The sequence below is a fragment of the Bombina bombina genome, chromosome 4, assembly GCF_027579735.1.
Source record: "Bombina bombina isolate aBomBom1 chromosome 4, aBomBom1.pri, whole genome shotgun sequence".
NCBI lineage: Eukaryota > Metazoa > Chordata > Amphibia > Anura > Bombinatoridae > Bombina > Bombina bombina.
Genome location: NC_069502.1, coordinates 43,248,750 through 43,274,178, shown reverse-complemented (window position 1 = coordinate 43,274,178; position 25,429 = coordinate 43,248,750). Strand labels below are relative to the sequence as shown.

Sequence of the window (25,429 nt, the reverse complement as noted above, 5' to 3'; positions counted from 1 at the left end):
AAAAATTAAAAAACTAACGGCTAGATTTAGAGTTTGGCGGCCAAAGGGGTGCGTTAGCTACGCATGCTTTTTTTCTCCCGCACCTTTTAAATACCGCTGGTATTTAGAGTTCACAGAATGGCTGGGTTTTCAGTGCGTTAGGCTCCAAAAAGGGAGCGTAGAGCATAATTTAACGCCACTGCAACTCTAGATACCAGCGGTGCTTACGGATGCGGCCAGCTTCAAAAACGTGCTCGTGCACGATATCCCCATAGAAAAAAATGGGGCAGTTTGAGCTGAAAAAAAACTAACACCTGCAAAAAAGCAGCGTTCAGCTCTTAACGCAGCCCCATTGTTTTCTATGGGGAAACACTTCCTACGTCTGCACCTAACACTCTAACATGTACCCCGAGTCTAAACACCCCTAACCTTACACTTATTAACCCCTAATCTGCCGCCCCCGCTATCGCTGACACCTGCATATTATTATTAACCCCTAATCTGCCGCTCCCTACACCGCCGCAACATACATTATAGTTATATACCCCTAATCTGCTGCCCCTAACACCGCCGACCCCTATATTATATTTATTAACCCCTAATCTGCCCCCCACAACGTTGCCGCCAGCTACCTACAATAATTAACCCCTAATCTGCCGATCGGAGCTCACCGCTACTATAACAAATGTATTAACCCCTAAAGCTAAGTCTAACCCTAACACTAACACCCCCCTAAGTTAAATATAATTTTTATCTAACAAAATAAATTAACTCTTATTAAATAAATTATTCCTATTTAAATCTAAATACTTACCTGTAAAATAAACCCTAATATAACTACAATATAAATTATAATTATATTGTAGCTATTTTAGGATTAATATTTATTTTACAGGCAACTTTTTATTTATTTTAACCAGGTACAATAGCTATTAAATAGTTAATAACTATTTAATAGCTACCTAGTTAAAATAATTACAAAATTACCTGTAAAATAAATCCTAACCTAAGTTACAATTAAACCTAACACTACACTATCAATAAATTAATTAAATAAACTACCTACAATTATCTACAATTAAACCTAACACTACACTATCAATAAATCAATTAAATACAATTCCTACAAATAAATACAATAAAATAAACTAACTAAAGTACAAAAAATAAAAAAGAACTAAGTTACAAAAAATAAAAAAATATTTACAAACATTAGAAAAAAATTACAACAATTTTAAACTAATTACACCTACTCTAAGCCCCCTAATAAAATAACAAAGACCCCCAAAATAAAAAAATGCCCTACCCTATTCTAAATTAAAAAAGTTCAAAGCTCTTTTATCTTACCAGCCCTGAACAGGGCCCTTTGCGGGGCATGCCCCAAAGAATTCAGCTCTTTTGCCTGTAAAAAAAAACATACAATACCCCCCCAACATTACAACCCACCACCCACATACCCCTAATCTAACCCAAACCCCCCTTAAATAAACCTAACACTAAGCCCCTGAAGATCTTCCTACCTTGTCTTCACCATGCCAGGTATCACCGATCGTACCAGGCTCCGAAATCTTCATCCAAGCCCAAGCGGGGGCTAGACATCCATCATCCGGCTGAAGTCTTCTATCAAGCAACGGCTGAAGAAGTCCAGAAGAGGCTCCAAAGTCTTCATCCTATCCGGGAAGAAGAGTAGATCCGGACCGGCAACCATCTTCTTCCAAGCGGCATCTTCTATCTTCATCGATGACGACCGGCTCCATCTTGAAGACCTCCACCGCGGACCCATCTTCTTCTTCCGACGACTTCCCGACGAATGACGGTTCCTTTAAGGGACGTCATCCAAGATGGCGTCCCTCGAATTCCGATTGGTTGATAGGATTCTATCAGCCAATCGGAATTAAGGTAGGAAAATTCTGATTGGCTGATGGAATCAGCCAAACAGAATCAAGTTCATTCCGATTGGCTGATTCAATCAGCCAATCAGATTGAGCTCGCATTCGATTGGCTGTTCCGATCAGCCAATAGAATGCGAGCTCAATCTGATTGGCTGATCGGATCAGCCAGTCGGATTGAACTTGATTCTGATTGGCTGATTCCATCAGCCAATCAGAATTTTCCTACCTTAATTCCGATTGGCTGATAGAATCCTATCAGCCAATCGGAATTTTCCTACCTTAATTCCGATTGGCTGATAGAATCCTATCAGCCAATCGGAATTCGAGGGACGCCATCTTGGATGACGTCCCTTAAAGGAACCGTCATTCGTCGGGAAGTCGTCGGAAGAAGAAGATGGGTCCGCGGTGGAGGTCTTCAAGATGGAGCCGGTCGTCATCGATGAAGATAGAAGATGCCGCTTGGAAGAAGATGGTTGCCGGTCCGGATCTACTCTTCTTCCCGGATAGGATGAAGACTTTGGAGCCTCTTCTGGACTTCTTCAGCCGTTGCTTGATAGAAGACTTCAGCCGGATGATGGATGTCTAGCCCCCGCTTGGGCTTGGATGAAGATTTCGGAGCCTGGAACGATCGGTGATACCTGGCATGGTGAAGACAAGGTAGGAAGATCTTCAGGGGCTTAGTGTTAGGTTTATTTAAGGGGGGTTTGGGTTAGATTAGGGGTATGTGGGTTGTAATGTTGGGGGGGGGTATTGTATGTTCTTTTTTACAGGCAAAAGAGCTGAATTCTTTGGGGCATGCCCCGCAAAGGGCCCTTTTAAGGGCTGGTAAGGTAAAAGAGCTTTGAACTTTTGTAATTTAGAATAGGGTAGGGCATTTCTTTATTTTGGGGGTCTTTGTTATTTTATTAGGGGGCTTAGAGTAGGTGTAATTAGTTTAAAATTGTTGTAATTTTTTTCTAATGTTTGTAAATATTTCTTTATTTTTTGTAACTTAGTTCTTTTTTTTTTTTGTACTTTAGTTAGTTTATTTAATTGTATTTATTTGTAGGAATTGTATTTAATTTATTTATTGTTCGTGTAGTGTTAGGTTTAATTGTAGATAATTGTAGGTAGTTTATTTAATTAATTTATTGATAGTGTAGTGTTAGGTTTAATTGTAACTTAGGTTAGGATTTATTTTACAGGTAATTTTGTAATTATTTTAACTAGGTAGCTATTAAATAGTTATTAACTATTTAATAGCTATTGTACCTGGTTAAAATAATTACAAAGTTGCCTGTAAAATAAATATTAATCCTAAAATAGCTAAGATATAATTATAATTTATATTGTAGCTATATTAGGATTTATTTTACAGGTAAGTATTTAGATTTAAATAGGAATAATTTATTTAATAAGACTTCATTTATTTCGTTAGATAAAAATTATATTTAACTTAGGGGGGTGTTAGTGTTAGGGTTAGAATTGGCTTAAAGGGTTAAACAATTTATTAGAGTCGTGGTGAGGTCCGATTGGCAGATTAGGGGTTAATACTTGAAGTTAGCTGTCGGCGATGTTAGGGAGGGCAGATTAGGGGTTAATACTATTTATTATAGGGTTATTGAGGCGGGAGTGAGGCGGATTAGGGGTTAATACATTTATTATACTAGCGGTGAACTCCGGTCGGCAGATTAGGGGTTAATTATTGTAGGTAGCTGGCGGCGACGTTGTGGGGGGCAGATTAGGGGTTAATAAATATAATATAGGGGTCGGCGGTGTTAGGGGCAGCAGATTAGGGGTACATAGGGATAACGAAGTTGGCGGCGGTGTACGGAGCGGCAGATTAGGGGTTAAAAAATTTAAATATAGTGGCGGCGATGTGGGGGGACCTCGGTTTAGGGGTACATAGGTAGTTTATGGGTGTTAGTGTACTTTAGAGCACAGTAGTTAAGAGCTTTATGAACCGGCGTTAGCCCAGAAAGCTCTTAACTACTGACTTTTTTCTGCGGCTGGAGTTTTGTCGTTAGATTTGTAACGCTCACTTCAGCCACGACTCTAAATACCGGTGTTAGAAAGATCCCATTGAAAAGATAGGATACGCAATTGACGTAAGGGGATCTGCGGTATGGAAAAGTCGCGGCTGCAAAGTGAGCGTTAGACCCTTTAATGACTGGCTCCAAATACCAGAGGGCGGTAAAAACCAGCGTTAGGAGCCTCTAACGCTGGTTTTGACGGCTACCGCCCAACTCTAAATCTAGGCCTAAGTTATAAAATTAAAAAATCCTAACACTACAAAATATTAAAAACCCTAAATTACAAATCTAAAAAAACCTTACACTACGAAAAAATAAATAAAATCTAACATTAGCAAAAAATAAAAATGCTAAAATTACGGAAAATAAAAAAACACTAAGATTACAAAAAATAATTAACAAAATAATCCAAAATAATAAAAATTACACCTAATCTAATAGCCCTATTAAAACAAAAAAGCCACTCCAAAATAAGAACACCCCCTAATGTACCAATAAACTACCAATAGCCCTTTAAAGGGCCTTTTATAGGGCATTGCCCTAAGTTAAACAGCTCTTTTACCTTAAAAAATTACCAAGTTCCACAATTTGAATGCTCTTAACGTGAAAAAGCATTTATGTTGCTGGAAATTAAATAACCTTTCTTCTAGCCTTAAATTGCAAACTCGTGTCACAAACAACTGCCTTGGAATAAACAGCTCTTCTGTCAGATCTGTATTTGGCCTTGAATATATTTATATCAAGTAATCATATCACCTCTCAAGCACCTTTTATCTAGAGTAAACAGATTCAGTTTGGCTAACCTCCCTTTGCTGTTTAAGTCCTCTATTTCGCTTATACATTTTGTGTTCCCTTCTCTGCACTGTTTTTAATTCTTTAATGTCCCTTTTTTTAAAATTGGTCCCCAGAACTGCACTTCATACTCCAGGTAAGGTCTTACCAAAGATTTTTACAGTGACAGAATTATGCTTCCTTCCAGTTTTCTCTGGCTTTCAGCACTACTTTTGACCCACAACAAAGTTTGTGGTTCAGCACTAGAAAAGGGAGGACCAACAGACTTGTTAGTGCCTACAGTACCATCCTTACTTTATCCTTGGACTGAACTGGGTGCAGCTGTCAAGGAACAAACACTGGAAAAGGGGATGTGTGGTGCCCTCTCCCTTAGATTGACAGATTGGCCGGTCTGTGGAACCCACACCCACTATACATATAAGAGCAGTTACCTGGGACAGATGCCCAATTGCCCATATGTGCAAATTAGGCTGTGGTAGGGAATAAAGAACAAACACCTGTGGTAGGGAATAAAGAACAAGCTCCTGTGGACACAGGGGTTAATGTGACAATTCTCCTAGGAGACACACAGACACATGAGAGTGATTCACTTGTTAATATGGAGAGTCTGGGAGGGGATACAGATTGTAATGCACAGGTGGTAGTGACAGGCCTCCACAAGGCAGCACACAACAGATCAGAGCAGTGAAACAAATTGAATGGGGTCAGACTGAACCAGTATTTATACTCCCTCCTGCTACTCCAGTGAGTCTAAAAGAAGGCAGAATGCTGGGGCAGAATGAAGAAAGTGAGGAGAACCTCCATATGTTAGTGGAGGCAGGTGTTGTTCCTCCAGAGGTCAGCCCAGTTAATGTGTCTGTTTGTCCTGTATTGGACTGCCTGGGGGTGAACAACCTAACTCCTCCTTGCAGCTACAGAGCCTGACATGGTATCGCTGGGAAAATGGATCTTTCATGCATTCATAGATGAAGCCAATGCATTTTACAGTAAACTCATTGCTAAAGAGAGTGACAATCCGTTTGCATGCTCATGTGGTAGCAAGCAGTCCACAACCACTTGGCATGACTTGGTAACCTGTGATCAGAAGAATTTTTCTGTTACATGTGCTACGGAAGAAAGGGAAAGCATCAAGCTAAAGAAGGTGCAGGGTCCTGGCCCAGAGGTACAGTGTTTGGCTAAAGTATGTGCTAGGCGTACTTGCAACCCCCCCCCCCCGGATAAAGTGATAGAGACAGATAGCTCAGCATACTAAGATAGCTCAACATGCTAAGGCACTGTGGCTGAGCTCTGTAGCAACCCAAGGGTTGCAGGTTTGATCCCTGGTGAGGTCCACTCAGCCTTTCATCCTTCCAAGGTTGATAAAAATTAGCAGCGCCTTGAGAACCTTACGGGTGATTAGCTGCGCTTTACAAGTACCCAATTCAGACTGTAACAGCATGACATACTACCACCAAAACAACAGTCAGCTGAGGCCTGCAATCCAAGTATCATCTCTGTGGGGGAAAAGAGGTTCCAGCCAATAAATAGAACTGAAAGCTATAGTTCTGGGAGAATACTTGCTGGTGTAAAGTCAGCGACGTTGTGCCTGTGGATCCTGTACTACTGAATGTGACCCACAGCACAGAGAAAGCTGGACATAGAGGAGAAGACTGTTACCTATGGGCACAGCAGAATTCCAGTGACTCAAACAGAGCTGCAGAAATGTTGGGGAGACATTTGCGACACATTTTCTGTAGTGCTGTCTAGAAACGCCTGTTCCGTGCAGAGCACATGTTTCTAGCACCGGATTAAAAATTTCTACTGCAGCACTGAGCGGACACATTGGGGATAGACCATCCTTTTGCCTGTCAGGTAGGAGCAACTCAGCATGGTAGTTGTGGTGCAGAGGTGTTTTTTTGGCCTTATATTGGTAGTTTGATAATGCAAGTCTTAAGGTAAAAAAGTTGACGCTTTGAATTTAAAGAGACAGTAACGTCTTTATTTTAAATCTTTTAACAGATGTAAAAATTGTTTTATTGAATATTGGGTCAATTGTGAACAAGTATGGACCAAGGGTCCTTACAAAATGTTGCTTGCTCCTTGTTCTTTGAAGCTAATGTGGAACTACCAATCCCTTTCTGTCCCTCATGTATTGAGAGGACTTTAAATTATAGGGAAACTATTTTTTCTGAGCAAAACTTTTCAAAAGCGGATGCTGTCCTAGAGTCTAATGATGAGGTTCAAGGAATGCCGCAGCTTTCTCCCCAAGCATCCCAAAATTTACCGCCCGCACAAGCAGTGCTCTGCACTTCTACTCTAGCTCCCGCTGGAGTTACCTTAAAAGACATAACTTCCCTCATGTCTTCTACAATTTTCGATGCATTGTCTGCTTTCCCAATGTTGCAGGGCAAACGTAAGAGGAAGACCAGACATTCAGTAAGTTCTGATGCAATTGTAGCAATTTCGGAGGTACCCTCCCAAGGACACGAAGAGGAGGGTACTGCTGTAGCATTTGAGGGTGAAATCTCAGATTCAGAAAGTTTATTGCCTCTGACGGATTCAGAGGTTGTAACTTTTAGGTTTAAACTAGAACACCTCTGCCTGTAGCTTAGGGAGGTTTTGGTTACTTTGGACGACTGACACCACGGTAGTGGTTGTTCCTGAGAAGTCTAGTAAATTGGACAGATACTTCGAGGTTCCTTCTTACTCAGATGTATTTTCAGTCCTAACGCAAGCTTCAGAGATTATTACTAAGGAGTGGGAGAGACCAGGCATACCCTTTTCACCCTCTCCTATTTTTAAGAAGATGTTTCCCATAACTGACTCTTTCAAGGAGGCTTGACAAACAGTTCCTAAGGCGGAAGGGGCCATTTCTACCTTAGCCAAGAGAACTACTATTCCCATAGAGGATAGTTGTGCTTTCAAAGACCCTATGGATAAGAAGTTAGAGGGTCTACTTAAGAAAATTTATGTTCACCATGGTCTGCAATGGCAGCCAGCTGCGTGCATTGCTACCATCACTAGTGCAGCAGCATATTGGTTTGATGCACTGAGACTTCCTTGGAGGAGATCCAAGACAGGATAAAAGCTCTGAAGCTATCTAATGCTTTTATTACAGACACTTCCCTTCAAATTATTAAACTGAGAGCTAAGATTTCTTTTTTCTCTGTTCTAGCTGCAGAGCCTTATGGTTAAAGCCTTGGTCTGCGGATGTGCCATCTAAGTCTAAGCTTCTAGCGATTCCTTACAAGGGGAAGACCTTGTTTGGACCTGGCCTGACAGAAATTAGCTCTGATATCACAGGAGGTAAGGGTCATCTCCTCCCTCAGGATAAGAGAAACAAACTAAAAGGACGACAGAGTAATTTTCATTCATTTCAAAATTTCAAGGGAAATTCTTCCTCTTCCTTGTCTAAGCAGCAACAATCTAAACCTACATGGAGACCCAACCAGTCTTGGAACAAGGGTAAACAATCCAAGAAGCCTGCTATTGAATCCAAGACCGCATGAAGGACATGCCCCTGATCTGGGACCGGATCTGGTAGGGGGAAGACTTTCCTTCTTCGTTCAAGCTTGGGTTTGGGATGTTCAGGATCCCTGGGAAATAGAAATAGTGTCACAGGGATACAAATTGGAGTTCAAAAGTTTTCCTCCCAGAGGCAGGTTTCTACTTTCAAGATTATCTGCAGACCAAACAAAGAGAGGCGTTCTTACATTGTGTAGGAGACCTCTCCACCCTGGGAGTGATTGTTGCCATTCCAGTACAGGAACAGGGTCAGGGTTTTTATTCCAATCTGTTCATGGTTCCCAAAAAGGAGGGAACCTTCAGACCAATTTTAGACCTCAAGAGTCTAAACAAATTTCTAAGGGTTCCGTCCTTCAAGATGGAAACTTTTCGTTCCATTCTTCCCTTAATCCAGGAGGGTCAATTTATGACAACAGTGGATTTAAAGGACGCATACCGACATGCGCCGATTCACAGGGATCTTCACAAGTTCCTAAGGTTTGCCTTCCAGGACAAACACTTCCAGTTCGTGGCTCTTCCTTTCGACCTGGCCACTGCTCCCAGAATTTTCACAAGGGTTCTGGGGTCTCTGTTGGTGGTACTTTGGTCACGGGGAATTGGGGTGGCGCCTTATCTGGACGACATTCTAGTACAGGCGCCATCTTTTCAACAAGCAAGATCCCACACCGACATAGTGTTATCTTTCCTGAGAACTCACGGGTGGAAGGTAAATTTGGAAAAGAGTTCCCTAGTTCCAGACACAAGAGAAACCTTCTTAGGAACCATTATAGATTCCCTGTCTATGAAGATTTTTCTGACAGAAGTCAGGAAATCAAAGATTATCGATACTTGTCTAGTTCTTCAGTCCACTTCTCGGTCGTCAGTGGCTCTGTGCATGGAGTTTATCAGGCTGATGGTGGTGGCAATGGACATCATCCCGTTTGCTCACTTCCATCTCAGACCTCTGCAGTTAAGCATGCTCAGCCAATGGAACGGAGATTATGCAGACTTGTCTCCTCGAATAACTCTGGATCAGGAGACAAGGGACTCTCTTCAATGGTGGTTGCCTCTGGATCATCTCTCCCAGGGAACCTGCTTTCACAATATGAAAATATCCCAGCGCCTACTAGAACCTTATCGGCCTAGGGGGGTGATACCTAGTTATCACCTGGAGAAATAGTAAATAGGAGGTAAATCCCAGGCGCCAATATATGGCTAAGGTTTAAAGTGTTAAAAATGTTTATTACAGCTCGTCATATAATGTTAAAATGTAGTTAAATTACAAGGCTAAAAAGCATGGATCCACGCTATACAATAAAAGATAATAATGGTAGAAAATAACAGTATACAATAGGACAATTGGACATAGAACAGTATAAACAATAGTGCTATACAGTGACTTGGTGCAATACTCCAAGTGAGCTAAAACTGGGGTGATGACGTCAGGGGTTGCAATAAGAAAGGCCAATACAAACAGTGAAAAAATCCATCAGAGAATCAAAAATCAAATATCAAGATAAAAAATAGTGTCCAATGGGAAGTTAACGTCCAAAGTGGAAAAAATGTGTATCCTTAAAAAGTCAGTGCAAAAGGTAGTCAGTACGTGAGAAAATTTCAAAATTTTCAAAATTTTAACCTTGATCCAAAATAAATCCGATGCGATGCTCCTATTTAGTGTGCTTCCGAAAAAGGTAGAAAAAATATAGAAAAAATATAGAAAAAATATATAATATTAGTGTAGGTGTGGCCAGCCTGGAGTGGCTGGAGTGGTGAAGGTGAGAGCACACTAAATGACACAGTGCAGACAATTCCAAAAATAAAAATATAAATAAAAAATTAAAAATTCAGGGGGAAAAAAATATATATATATATATATATATAAAACCTGTGGAGAGAAAGATAAAAACAATGTGTAGAATGATCACAATATGTTCCTCAAATGAAATAAGGCTTACCAGTGTTGTCTACGCGTTTCGGCCTTCTCTGGGCTTTCACAGACCATCTTGGGTGTGTCTGCGATTCACATCAGAGGGGTGGACAACTAAGAGGCGGACTTCCTGAGCAGGCAGACATTTCATCCGGGGGAGTGGGAACTCCATCCGGAAGTGTTTTCCGACCTGATTCTCAAGTGGGGTCAGCCGGAATTGGATCTCATGGCATCTCATCAGAATGCCAAGCTCCTGAGATACGGGTCGAGGTCCAGGGACCCCCAGGCGCACTGATAGATGCTCTGGCGGTCCCTTGGACCTTCAGTCTAGCATACCTATTTCCTCTGTTTGCTCTGCTTCCTCGGGTAATTGCTCAAATCAAACAGGAGAAGGCTTTGGTGATTCTCATAGCACCGGCCTGGCCTCACAGAATTTGGTATGAAGATCTGGTGGAGATGGCATCTCTGACACCTTGGAGACTCCCATTGAGGAAGGACCTTCTGATTCAGGGGCCCTTCCTTCACCCAAATCTAATTTCTCTGAAGCTGACTGCTTTGAGATTGAACGCTTAATTTTATCCAAGTGGGGGTTTTCTGAAGCAGTCATAGAGACCATGATTCAGGCTCGTAAGCCTGTAACTAGGAGGATTTACCATAAGATTTGGTGTAAATATCTCTATTGGTGTGAATCCAAGGGCTACTCATGGAGTTAGGATTCCTAGAATTTTGTCTCTTCTCCAAGAAGGTTAGGAAAAAGGTTTATCCAAGAGTTCCCTAAAGTGTCAAATCTCGGCCTTATCTATTTTGTTACACAAAAGTCTGGCAGATGTTCCAGATGTACAATCTTTTTGTCAGGCCTTGGTCAGGATCAGGCCTGTGTTCAAACCAGTTACTCCTCCATGGAGTCTTAATTTAGTTCTCAAAGTTCTTCAAGGGGCTCTGTTTGAGCCTATGCATTCCTTAGATATTAAGTTGTTATCTTGGAAAGTTTTATTTCTTGTTGCTATTTCTTCGGCTCGTAGAGTGTCAGAGCTCTCGGCATTGCAGTCCTTACCTTATTTTCCATTCAGATAAGGTAGTTTTACGTACTAAATTAGGATTTCTTCCTAAGGTTGTTTTTGATGGGAACATTAATCAGGAGATTGTTGATCCTTCTTTTTTGTCCTAATCCTTCTTCTCAGAAAGAACGACTTCTGCACAATTTAGACATGGCCTGTGCTTTAAAGTTTTACCTACAGGCGACTAAGGACTTTCGTCAGTCTTCTTCTTTGTTTGTGATTTTCTCAGGAAAACGTAGGGGACAGAGAGCTACTGTTACTTCTCTTTCTTTTTGGCTGAAGAGTATCATACGTTTTCAGCAGCCTCCTGAGAGGGTATGGCTCATTCCACGAGGGCTGTGGCTTCCTCATAGGCATTCAAAAATGAGGCTTCTGTGGAACAGATTTGCAAGGCTGCAACTTGGTCCTCTCTTCACACTTTTTCAAAGTTTTACAAATTTTACACTTTTGCCTTGGCTGAGGCCGCTTTTGGGAGAAAGGTTCTTCAAGCAGTGGTGTCTTCAGTTTAGGATCCCTGTCTTGTCCCTCCCATATCATCTGTGTACCCTAACTTGGGTATTGGATCCCATTAGTAATTAAGATGATCCGTGGACTCATCGTGTCTTAAAAAAGAAAAGAAAATGTATGCTTACCTGATAAATGTATTTCTTTTTTGACACGATGAGTCTACGGCCTGCCCTGTTCTTGTAGACAGGTTGTTGGTTATTATAAACTTTAGACACCTCTGCACCTTGGATTTTCCTTTCTTTCCTTAAAGGGCCACTGTAAGTAAATATTTTCTATGCCTGTTACTAACTAACTACCCCAAATACGCTTTTTATCAATAGCATTTCATTAACATATCTCTACCGTATATCAGAAATCTTGTCTGCAAATTTAATTGTTTTCCAAACCCACTCCGTGGGTATCCTTTGCTCTGTACCAATCCGTTTACAATACCTAGGTTTCAAAATGGCGCTTTAAACACAGTTATTGGTTTAAGTATTTTGAACATGCAGTGCTGAAAATAGTGTGCAGGATAACGTGACATCATCGGCGAATAAAAGATATAACTTTTAGAACGTTATGAAACTTCGTTTTGGAGAAAATATAGATCAATAGGTTTTAATTAATGTTTATTAACTTTAATATGTTAGTTGTTTAGCTTAAAAATTATAACAGAAAGTAATCCTTTAACTTCGGTCGAATGACTGGAGTGGGAGGGAAGGGAGGAGCTATTTAACAGCTTTGCTGTGGTGCTCTTTGCCGCATCCTGCTGATCAGGAGGTGAATATTCCATTAGTAATTAAGATGATCCGTGGACTCATCGTGTCAAAAAAGAAATAAATTTATCAGGTAAGCATACATTTTCTTTTTACTTTCCTCTCATTGCACCTTTCAACAAATACAACCCATCTCTTCTCTCACAATTTCTTCCTTCGAAACCAACATGTTTAGCTTATTCTCTCCCCTCTCTCTATGTGTTGCAGTTACATATCGTCCCCCTGGTTCCTAAACTCAATCTTTCGACCATTTTGCATCCTGCTACCTTATTTCCTCTCCTCAGACACCCCTGCCCTCATTCTTGGGGATTTCAACCTCCCTGTCAACAATTCTGCTGCTCCTGCTGCAAAACAAATTCTCCAGCTTACTTCCTATTACTCTCTGTTACTATTGTCCGACAATCCCACTCACAAAGATAGACGCTCCATTGATCTGATTTTCAGCTATCAATGCACTCTCTCAAACTTCACAAATTCCCCTTTTTCCTCTTTCTGACCATCTCCTCACTTGTAACATAACAGCACTTCCTACTGCTCTCCCTCCTTCTAACCCTCACACCAAACTCCCCAGGAGCATTAAGTCACTAGATTGGCAACAGCTTTCAAACTTTCTCAAACCTTTGCTCTCTTTCATCTCCTCCTTTTTCTGTACTGACCAATCTATCCTTTACTATAATTCCACTCTTACCTCCTACCATAGCTCAAAAGTCACGCACTGATCCTCAGCCTGCCCTGGCATACTCCTTGGATATGCTACCTACGTAGATGTTCCTTCACTGCTGAGCTTTCTTCTTTACAAGTTCATCTTAAACCCCTACTATTCTGCCCTTAACCTCTGCAAGCAGAATTACATCTCTACTCTTATCTCTACTCTTTCTTCAAACCCAAAACGTCTGTTCTCTACTTTCTCCACCCACTCCCACTTCCTCTTTCAAATTTTCTCTCAGTTAAAGATTTTGCCAACCATTTCACCAACATTTAATCAGAAATGAAATCATCTCTCAACAAACTATCAGTCTCCAACCCCCTCAACCGATCACCAATGTCAAAAACTCGCAAAGCCACAGATTCAGCTCTTTTGCCCCTGATATAGAGGAAGAATTTTCTGCCCTTAAATCCTCCTCTCACCTTACTACCTGTCCCCTACTACTACTATCCAATCCCCTCACAGCTACTGCCCTCCCACTCACCTACTCTTACTCCAAACTTCACACATTCTTAATCTCTCCCTCAACACTGGTATATTTCCCTCATCCCTTAAACATGACTAATCACACCTATCCTCAAACATTTTTCGCTCAATTCATCATCCCCTTCCAACTACCACCCTATTTCCCTATTCCTCCTTGCATCAAAACTTCTGGAAAGGCTCATAGATACATGCTTATTACATTTTATGACATTAAACTACCTTCTTCATCCATTGTAATCTGAATTTTGTCTCATCACTCCATAGAAACTTCAATCATTTAAGGTTATTTTTGACCTAACTAAAGCAAAATCAAAATGTCACTTTTCTTTGTTAATCCTTCTTGATCTGTCTGCACCCTTTGACACTGTTGACCACACACTCTTGCTCCAAACCCTCCAATCCTTTGGTATTAGTGACACAGCCCACCTATGGTTCTCCTCCTACCTATCTAACTGGACCTCTAGTGTAAAAGTCTCTGGCACATTCTCTGACCCTTTGCTGTTGGGGTACCACAAGCCTATGTCCTTGGTCCCCTTCTCGTCTTAATTTATACATCATCCTTAGGTTCCTTAATAAAGTTCCAATATCATTTGTTTGCTGATACCCAAATCTACTGTACCTCTCTGCACCAGACCTCTCCCCTTCCTAAGTTGTGTCATTAACTGTCTTTCTAATATTTTATCATGGATGTCCTCTCACTACCTTAATCTAAATCTCTCCAAAACTGATCTCCTTATCCCCCCTTTTTCCAGAATCCCTACTCCCCAACTTTCTCTAACTGCTGATAACATCCTTACCCCAACCCTGCATGCCCAATGTTTTGTGGTCACACTTGACTCAGATCTATCCTTTCACTCCATGTATCAAGACTTAAGCCAATTCCTGCCGCCTCCACCTTAAAAACATCTCCAAAATTTGCCACTTCCTCACACAGGACACAACTAAGACTTTAATCCACTCTAATTAGTTTCCGCCTTGACTATTGCAACTCCATTCTCTCCGGCCTCCTTAGCTGTCATCTCTCTCCCTTACATTCCATAATAGATGCCTTTGTCAGACTGATCTAACTTACAGGTCGCTCCTCATCTGCTGCACCTCTCTGCCAGTCCCTTTACTGGCTTCCTCTAACCTCCAGAATAAAATACAAAATCCTGACTCTAACTTTTAAAGCTCTCAATAACACTGCTCCACTCTATGGGGCCGATTTATTATTGTGTGGGCAGACATGATCCGCTGTAGCGAATTATGTCTGCCCTACATTGATAAATGCCGACAGCATACGCTAGCAGGGGGTGTCAATTATCCCAATCTTATCCGATCAGGGTGATTGCTGTCCGTCGCCTCAGACCGCTGCTTCTTAACTCCAGCGATATGGAAACTACAGGGGTAGATTGCAGCATTCGCTGCTTGTTAAATCTACCCCTATATCTCCAAACTCATCTCCCGATAATCTCCCTCCAATTCTCTTTGCTCGGCTCACAACCTCCTTCTCTCCTCCTCTCTTGTTACTTCCTCACATTTTGGTCTACAAGACTTCTCCAGACTGGCCCCTATTTTGTGGAACTTTCTGCCTCACTCCACAAGACTCTCCCCTAGTTTTCAAACTTTCAAGCACTCCTTAAGGACTCTACTGTTCAGGGATGCATATAATATACACTTTCTTTTTTAAGACACGAGTCTACGGATCATCTTAATTACTAATGGGATATTCACCTCCTGGTCAGCAGGAGGAGGCAAAGAGCACCACAGCAGAGCTGTTAAATAGCTCCTCCCTTCCCTCCCACCCCAGTCATTCTCTTTGCCTACGTTAGTGATAGGAAGAGGTAAAGTGAGGTGTTAGTATAGATTCTTCAATCAAGAGTTTATTATTATTTTTTGAAGCAGTGTAAGATGTATTTCTTTGTGCTAGGGTGTAGCTGTAGTCCATATCAGTCTCTTCAGAAGAGCCTTGGTGGCTTTAGAGCAATGGGAACTTGTGGGACATAATTCTCACTGCGCCTTCCATATTTCTTGCTGCCCTATCTCCTTCAGTCTGAGGTATTCATTGATTCAGCATTTTATTTTCCTCAGGTCAATGTGAGGGAGAAGTAGCTCTTTATGTTGGGACGTTGAAATCTTTCCTGAGGGGAAGTAATTGGGCAGTATTATTTAGCAGGCACTGGGGCTGGAGTTAAGCTGTTATACAAATCCATTACGTGATGGCTCTGGTGGTTTCACTATTCGATGTAAGAGTTAATACATTAAATGCATCGACATAGGTTTACGCCCACGATGGGCGGTTCTTCCTGTTGTGGCATGGTGGCATGGTAAAAGTAATCATGCGCAGCTAGTGCAGGGTCAGTATTTCATTTTCTTCTCAGCGTATCGTTGTTGCATTCAAAAGAAAAAGTCAATACTAAAACGGATCATCTGGAGGGGGAAATCTAGCTGATCTTCAGTCAGGTAGGAGCACTTCAGCTGAGCACTGAGGTGCAGAGGTTGATTTTTGTTGTTTAAATGCGATTTGCATTAAAACTGACAATCTGCAGTAAAATAAAAAAAGAAAGCCGTTTTGAATTTAAAGAGACAGTAACGGTTTTTATAATTGATATTTGCAAATAATTTTGAAAGTTTTTATTAACTATTTGGCAAATTGTGAACAAACATGGACCAAGGGGACTTGCAAGATGTCACCTGCTCTTTATGTTTTGACGCCAACGTGGAACCACCAATCCCTTTCTGTCCTTCATGTATTGAAAGGACTTTGAGTTATAGGGAAAAGATTTTTTCAGAGCCAGTCTCCTCTAAGGCAGACGTTGTCCAAGAGTCTAATGATGAGGGTCAATATATGCTGCAGCTTTCTCCCCAAGTGTCCCAATCTTTACAGCCCTCACAAGCAGTGCCCTGCACTTCAGCTATAGTCCCTTCTGGGATTTCGTTACAAGACATAGCTTTTCTCATGTCTTCTACTATTTCTGATGCTCTGTCTGCCTTTCCAATGTTAGAAATAACAGAAATATTACAGCGCTACAATCTAAAGGTTGAACTAAGCTACTCTCCTACCACCTCCCCAGGATGGTTATAATAAGACAAAAATAAAAACCACAAGTGAGAGGGGGCTAAAAGCTAAGAAAAACCAACACACTTAATCAAATATAGTAACAGTGTAATAAATAATGAGAGATGTAGCACAGCATAAGATATATATATATATATATATATATATATATATATATATATATTTACTTCAAGGAAAAATTAATACAACATTACAAGGGACGTCTCCCTAACATATAATACATTGAGTTTGCAAAAACAGAAAAATAAAAAATAAAAATTAAAAATTAATAAAGGAAAATAAGGATAATAATAACTATTTGGAATACCACCCTAAAAAATATATAAAACCATGAAAAAAGGGGCTACTGGCTATACAAAATGCCAAGATAAAAAGCACCAAATGTTCCTTATAATTGCAATATGATCCGGTCTTGGGCTGAATGCAGATATAAAAATATAGATGTTGCTAGTATAAAATAATGATGTTGCTAGTAAAAAATAACGATGTTGCTAATATAAAAATAACGATGTTGTTAGTATAAAATAATAATGTTGCTAGTATTAAATAACGATGTTGCTAGTATAAAAATAACGATGTTGCTAGTATAAAAATAACGATGTTGCTAGTATAAAAATAACGATGTTGCTAGTATAAAAATACGATGTTGCTAGTATAAAAATAACGATGTTGCTAGTATAAAAATAACGATGTTGCTAGTATAAAATAACGATGTTGCTAGTATAAAAATAACGATGTTGCTATTGCTCCATATCTTTGTGTCAAATCATAGGATATTTGTAACATATGTCAGATTTGCAAAATACCATAATCAGATATGTGCGCTGTGGAACGTCTTGATATATACAGAGTGAACAGCAATAAAGTCTCTGTGTCAAGGGAGATAGTCTTAAATCACTCGAGAATGAGTAATAGTGATTCCGTAATTTAAACACGCCGGTCACTGATTCTTATATTGTGCACACTGCTCACCTTGAGATCAGGCTGTTTAGCGATTACTCACACTCTAGCAGGCAACTCTGGTTCATTACCAGAACCTTTTCCTCGCCAGGCGCGTTATCACTCTGGTCAGCGTCTCGCTGAGATTCACACCTGCGTCGGCTGTAAACAGCAGGATTCCGGCAAGAGGGAAGATGCGCTGAACCAATGAAACAAAACAACCCCCGCTCTTAGCGTATGTCACGCACGGGTATACAACTAGGTACCTAGTTTAAAAGTTCTTGACAGGATCAGCAACTTTCTTTCTTTCTAGGTAGGTTCCTATTTTGACCCTCAAGCATTCAGTCTTGGCTAATGTTCTTGGGGGTAGCTATAACAACTAGCAGTGGCCGTTATTCTAATAGCGGCAGGTATCCAGTGGAGGTTCATGGGTTGGCATTTGGTGGGAGGAAGCTGACTGGCACGAGGCTCTCCAGTTCGAACAAAACTACCATGGGAAGTCCCTTCCTACTCCAGAGCAGCAATACTGGCTCCAGATGGATTTACGAATGCCGTTTCTGGGAAAGCAGCCCCGGGAGGAATGCATGGCTGAATTGGACGGATTGGTCCAGACAGAGATAGAGGTGGATGAAGGGTACCGGGCACTGCGGTGGTATGTGGCCCAGGTGTGTCCGGAGATGGAGACGGATGATCCTACAGAGGGCTATGACTATGGTGGCCCAGGATTGCTATTTGAAAGTCTCACACAGGACCCCCACTGCAGGAGTACAGCAGAGTGGCATCAGGAGGACATACTGGAACACAGAGAGTTGAGGCTGTACCTTACAGAAGTACCCGGACTGAGAGACGATCTTTATTACCTAGCTGCCCATGAGTGGGAGCTAGAAAAGGCATATAAAGGCTGTTAGATCTCATTCAGCAGCATGCCTCAGAGCCTGAAGAGGGCTATGGTGCAGCGATCAGGGATCTATTGGACTTTTCCTCAGAGGAGTGGCAACCGGTAATGAGCTACCCTGAGCTGTCAGACCACGATCAGCAGCCTGGCCCTGAGCTTGCCACACTAGTAGAAGTGCTGGCAATAGGGCAGGGCATCAATGGTCTCTGTCCAGCACCTGTGATATTTCTGGAGTCCCAGGAAGAGGAGGTAGGTGACCTCTCTCCACAGCAGCAGAGTCAGTTCCAGGGAGAGGAGGTAGCTGACTTATCTCCCCAGCAGCAGAGCGGTTTCCAGGGAGAGGAGGTAGCTAACCTCTCTCCACAGTGGCAGAGCTGTTTTCAGGGCGAGGAGGTAGCTGACCTCTCTCCCCAGAGGCAGAACGAGTTCCAGGGAGAGGAGGTAGCCGACCTCTCTCCACAGCAGCAGAGTCAGTTCCAGGGAGAGGAGGTAGCTGACCTCTCTCCCCAGCGGCAGAGCGGTTTCCAGGGAGAGGATGTAGCTGGCCTCTCCCCACAGCAGGAGAGTCAGTTCCAGGGAGAAGAGGTAGCCAACCTCTCTCCACAGTGGCAGAGCGGTTTTCAGGAAGAGGAGGTAGCCGACCTCTCTCTCCCCAGCGGCAGAACCAGTTCCAGGGAGAGGAGGTAGCTGACCTCTCTCCACAGCAGCAGAGTCAGTTCCAGGGAGAGGAGGTAGCTGACCTCTCTCCCCAGCGGCAGAACCAGTTCCAGGGAGATGAGGCAGCTGGCCTCTCTCCACAGCAGCAGAGTCAGTTCCAGGGAGAGGAGGTAGCTGACCTATCTCCCCAACGGCAGAGCGGTTTTCAGGGAGAGGATGTAGCCGACCTCTCTCCACAGCAGCAGGGTCGGTTCTAGGGAGAGGAGGTAGCTGACCTCTCTCCCCAGCATCAGAGTGGTTTCCAGGGAGAGGATGTAGCCGGCCTCTCCCCACAGCAGGAGAGTCAGTTCCAGGGAGAGGAGGTAGCCAACCTCTCTCCACAGCGGCAGAGCCAGTTCCAGGGAGAGGAGGTAGCCAACCTCTCTCCCCAGCAGCAAAACCAGTGCCAGAGAGAAGAAGTAGCCTTCCTCTCTCCACAGTGGCAGAACCAGTTCCAGGGAGAGGAGGTAGCTGACCTCTCTCCCCAGCAGCAGAACCAGTTCCAGGGAGAGGAGGTAGCTAGCCTCTCTCCCCAGCAACAAAGCAGGTATCAGGGAGAGGAGGCAGCCAACCTCTCTTCCCAGCAGCTTAGCATGTTCCAGAAAGAGGAGATCAGCATTCTCACTCCCCAGTGGCAGTGGCCAAAAACAAAAATGGAAGAAAGTTTTGGGCTGGGCCATCCGACTAACACAGGTACAAACCAGTGGGTGGTCTGGTACCTGGTTAGTCTACCCCAGGGGGGGAAGAAATGTAACAGAAGCTTCCGTTACTTTGGTACTTGGAGAGGAATGCAGGCCAGCCTCCTCCCCACCGACTATGGACCCTGAAACTTGAGGGGATTCTATGATTTGGGAGGCGGGTGTCCAGGGTACATTCAGGGTACTTTTACCCTGGATTCAGGTTTACCCCATTTCCACAAATTCCCAGAGACTCTAAGAACTGAAGGGCCTTGAAGATTCCTGTGTTTTGTTGCAATATAAGGTGACAGTCCAATCCAGCATTGTCTGCTGCAACCCCCCCCACCTAGACTCAGAGACTCAGAATGTTGAAACCTCCTGCTCTAATGCTGGGACCCCTGTTGTTATCTAGTCTAGGTGTGAAGTGTTTTTTTGTTATTGTGTGAGTCATCTATTGTCCTTTTGTAAGTCAGGATGTGATTAGAATCTTGTTTAACTAACCATTGTCTGATGTTTGTCTCATTGTATAATAATATGTGTTTCTATTGATTATGTAGTAACTACCCCCATTTGTTGGAAATGTATAAAAGCTGTGTTTTCTGTGCAATAAAGCAGTTCCTATTTTGACCCTCAAGCATTCAGTCTTGGCTAATGTTCTTGGGGGTAGCTATAACAACTAGCAGTGGCCGTTATTCTAATAGCGGCAGGTATCCAGTGGAGGTTCATGGGTTGGCGTTTGTTGGGAGGAAGCTGACTTTAGCGGGTATACCCAGTCTGGGGTACCGAGACCCGCTACAGCCTCGATACAGTTTATCAGGTTCCAGTCGGACAACATAACGTCAGTGGCCTACATCAATCATCAGGGAGCAACGAGGAGTTCCTTGGTGATGACAGAGGTATCCAAAATAATTCAGTGGGCAGAGGCCCATTCTTGCTGTCTGTCAGCAATCCACATCCCAGGGGTGGACAACTGGTAGGCGGATTTACTGAGCAGGCAGACTTTTCATCCGGGGGAGTGGGAACTCCATCCAGAAGTGTTCTCCAGCCTGATTCTCAAGTGGGGTCAGCGGGAATTAGATCAAATGGAATCGCGGCAGAATGCCAAGCTCCCGAGATATGGGTCGAGATCCAGGGACCCCCAGGCGGAACTGATAGATGCTCTGGCAGCCCCTTGGACCTTCAATCTAGCATACCTGTTTCCTCCATTTGCTCTTCTTCCTTGAGTAATTGCTAGAATCAAACAGGAAAGGGCCTCGGTGATCCTCATAGCACCGGCCTGACCTCGCAGGATTTGGTATGCAGATCTGGTGGAGATGACCTCTCTACCACCTTGGAGGCTTCTGTTGATTCAGGGGCCCTTCCTTCACCCAAATATAGTTTCTCTGAAGCTGACTTCTTGGAGATTGAACGCTTAATTTTATCCAAGCGGGGGTTTTCTGACTCTGTTATAGAGACCATGATTCAGACTCGTAAGCCTGTTACTAGAAGGATTTACCATAGGATTTGGCGTAAATATCTCTCATGGAGTAGAGTTAGGGTTCCTAGAATTTTGTCTTTTCTCCAAGAGGGTTTGGAGAAAGGTTCAACGAGTTCTCTAAATGGGCAAATTTCAACCTTATCTATCTTGTTACACAAACGTCTGGCAGATGTTCCAGATGTTCAATCGTTCTGTCAGGACTTGGTCAGGATCAGGCTTGTGTTCAAACCAGTTACTCCTCCATGGAGTCTTAATTTAGTGCTCAAAGTTCTTCAAGGGGCTCCGTTTGAGCCTATGCATTCCTTAGATATTAAGTTGCTGTCTTGGAAAGTTTTATTTCTTGTTGATATTTCTTCTGCTCGGAGAGTGTCAGAACTCTCGGTATTACTCTCAGTATTACAGTATGAGTCTCCTTATCTTATTTTCCATTCAAATAAGGTAGTTTTACATACTTAATTAGGATTTCTTCCCAAGGTTGTTTCTGATAGGAACATTAATCAGGAGATTGTTGTTCCTTCCTTGTGTCCTAATCCTTCTTCTCAGAAGGAAAGACCTGTTTTGTTTGTGGTTTGCTCAGGAAAACGTAAGGGACAGAAAGCTACGGCTACTTCTCTTTCTCTTTGACTGAAGAGTATCATACGTTTTACATATGAGACTGTTTTACAGCAGCCTCCCGAGAGAGTTACGGCTCATTCCACGAGGGCTGTTGCTTTCTCATGGGCGTTCATAAACGAAGCTTCTGTGGAACAGATTTGCAAGACTGCAACTTGGTCCTCTCTTCACACTTTTTCAAAGTTTTACAAATTTGACACTTTTGCCTCAGCTGAGGAAACTTTTGGGAGAAAGGTTCTTCAAGCAGTAGTGCTTTCCGTTTAGGTTCCCTGTCTTGTCCCTCCCCGTATCATCTGTGTACTCTAGCTTTGGTATTAAATCCCATTAGTAATTAAGATGATCCGTGGACTCATCGTGTCTTAAAAAAGAAAATTTATGCTTACCTGATCAATTTATTTCTTTTTTGACATGATGAGTCAACGGCCCGCCCTGTGTTTTTAGACAGGTTGTGGGTTATTGTAAACTTCAGACACCTCTGCACCTTGGCTTTTCCTTTCTCTTCCTAACTTCGGTTGAATGACTGGAGTGGGAGGGAAGGGAGGGAGGAGCTATTTAATAGCTCTGCTGTGGTGCTCTTTGCCTCCTCCTGCTGACCAGGAGGTGAATATCCCATTAGTAATTAAGATGATCAGTGGACTCATCATGTCAAAAAAGAAATAAATTTATCAGGTAAGCATAAATTTTCTTTTTATTATCTTAGTTCCTCTCTTCCTTAAAGGGACTTTAAACACCTAATGAAAATGGCTGAAACCTACTTTTTCTTATAAATAAAAATAAAATAATCTCTGCTGTTTATTTTATCTGTTCCTCTTACCCCAAACTTTTCAAAGGGATTGTTTTGAAATACAGTGTTGAGCCAGTGCCAAATTTCCTATGTAAGCTGCCATATTGTAGTGTGCGTTACAGGGCTCATTAGTCACATGACACAGCATATTGGCTGTTACAGTACTTAGAGAATATAACATTTGCCTGCAGTGTGTGAGCTGCAGTGAGACACATTTATTTCTCAGTTAGGGTGTAAATAGATTTAATTTGCCAGTCTATTGTATATAATACACATTATGCATCAAATGCTAAGTGCATTACCTATTTTTTTTAACTTCCCCCCACAGTTTTACTTTTTCAAACTCCACAAGTTTTCTGCTCTAAGCAGAGCGTTCAGTCACTGTTGTTGTCAATTACTGACATCATGCTCCAGGAGGGGGGAGAGGGAGGGGGAAACTATAACGGAACTGAGTGTAGTTTGTGGAGATGATTTCTGCCTTTCATGACCTTTGATCCTGGTAATGTGAATCACTAAGGGCTGACAGCTTAGTGTTCGTTTAGCAAGGATCGTTCTTATGCATTATTTATCAGTGTGAGGAACAGATAAAATAAACTGCAGTGATTATTTTATTTTTATTTATAAGAAAAAGTAGGTTTTGGGGATTATTAGAAGACAAGTGTTAAGGGTCCCTTTAAGTTATCCTCTTTAACTCCCATAGCATGTAAGCCTATGGACCTAGCTGCTTTGTAGAGCACCTTCATGAGAGCTGATACATAACAGTTTTTGTTTTTAGCGCTGCATAATCTGTTGGTGCTCTACAAATAACTGATAATAATAATTAAAATAACACTCTGACAAAATGGTGGGGGAGCTTTCCCAATAAAACATTGACTGACAGACTGATAAACAGAGAGGGACAAATGACAGTGTACTGTAAGGGTTTAGACACATGTCCTGACAAGGTGTGTGTGCTCTAGAGCCCACAGGTGGACTCAGAAAACAAGTGATGCTAATTGCAGAAATTAACTTTAAAGATGATATTGCAATGCAGACTTATATATTTTTTTTACTTTTTAGGTGCAGTAAGATGTGTGGTCCGATACGAACATTTATGTCAGATATGAAAGCTACACAGGACCTGAGTTTCACCGCTACTGCTGCAGTTCTTACTGGACTCTTGGCCCAAAAAGAGACTGTTACACAGTCATGTGAAAAAGAAAGTACACCCTATTTTAATTCTATGAGGTAGATTTACCAAGCAGTGGTTAAGAGTTAAGAAGCAGCGGTCATAAGACCTCTGAGGTGGCGGACTGAAATCATCCCGATCAGGTACGATCGGGATGATTGACACCATCTGCTAGCTACTGATTGACCACAAATATGCAGGGGGTGGCATTTCACAAGCATTTCACAAGACATGCTTATGCAATGATAAATGTCGACAGCGTATACTGTCGGCATTTATTGATGTCGGGCGGACATGATTTGCTATCACCATATAATAAATCGGCCCCCATGGTTTTATGTATCAGGACATAATAACAATCACCTGGTCCTTAGCGGGTCTTACAATTGGGTAAATACAACCTCAGATGAACAACAACACATGACATATTATGTTGTGTCATGATTTATTTAACTAAAGTAAAGCCAAAATGGAGAAACCATGTGTGAAAAACTAAACACACCCTTGCTGCTACCATAGGAATTAAGAGGCTAAGTAGCAGCCAGGTGCTGCTATTCAAATGCCCTTGATTAATTGATCATCAGCAAGTGTTTTAGTGGTTTGCTGGTCTGGAGCATTCAGGTTTTAACACAATGCCAAGGATCAGCAATGATCTTAGAGAAACAATTTTTGCTGCCCATCAAAATGGTTAGGGCTATTAGGTAATTTCCAAACAATTCAATGTCCATCATTCTACAGTGAGAAAGATTATTCACAAGTGGAAAACATTCAAGACAGTTGCCAATGTTCCCAGGAGTGAACATCCCAGCAAATTCACTCCAAGGTCAGACCGTGCAATGTTCAAAAAATTGCAAAATACTCAAGAGTTACATTTTAGACTCTATAGGCCTCAGTAAGCATGTTAAATATTAAAGTTCATTACAGTACAATTTAGAAAAGTATGGTTTATATTGGAAGGTTAGAAGGATAAATCGTTTTGGCCATAATGCACAGTGCCATGGTTGGCGAAAACCAAACACAGCATATCGGCACAAACCCCTCATACCAACTGTCAAGCACGTTGGTGGAGGGGTGAAGTTTTGGGCTTGTTTTGCAGCCACAGGACCTGGGCATTTTGCAGTCATTGAGTTGACCATTAACTCTTCTGTATACCAAAGTATTCTAGAGTCAAATGTGAGGCTATCTATCCGACAGCTAAATCTTAACTAAAATTGGGTCATGCCACATGACAATGATCCCAAGCACACCAGCAAATCTTCAACAGAATGGCTGAAAAAGAAAAGAATCAAGGTGTTGCAATGCCCAGTCAAAGTCCACCTTATTGAAATGTTGTGTCGGGACATTAAGAGAGCTGCACATAAATGAATGCCCGCAAACGTCAATGAACTGAAGCAACGTTGTAAAGAAGAGTGGGACAAAATTCCTCCACAACAATGTGAGAGACTGATAAATTCATACAGAAAACGATTATTTCAAGTTATTGCTGCTAAAGGTGGTTTTACAAGCTACTGAATCATAAGGTGTAC

The 25,429-nt window shown here is 42.1% G+C and overlaps 1 protein-coding gene across 1 annotated transcript in view; it reads left to right on the top strand.

The window, feature by feature from the left end:
* The window catches only part of LOC128655230 (C-type lectin domain family 1 member A-like), a 140,217-nt gene extending 115,974 nt beyond the window's left edge, over nucleotides 1-24,243 (top strand). Inside the window, exon 4 of the mRNA XM_053708897.1 lies at nucleotides 23,795-24,243. The gene's annotated coding sequence lies outside the window, so the exon portion shown is untranslated. The remainder of the gene's footprint in view (nucleotides 1-23,794) is intronic.
* The last annotated feature ends 1,186 nt before the right edge of the window (nucleotides 24,244-25,429 follow it).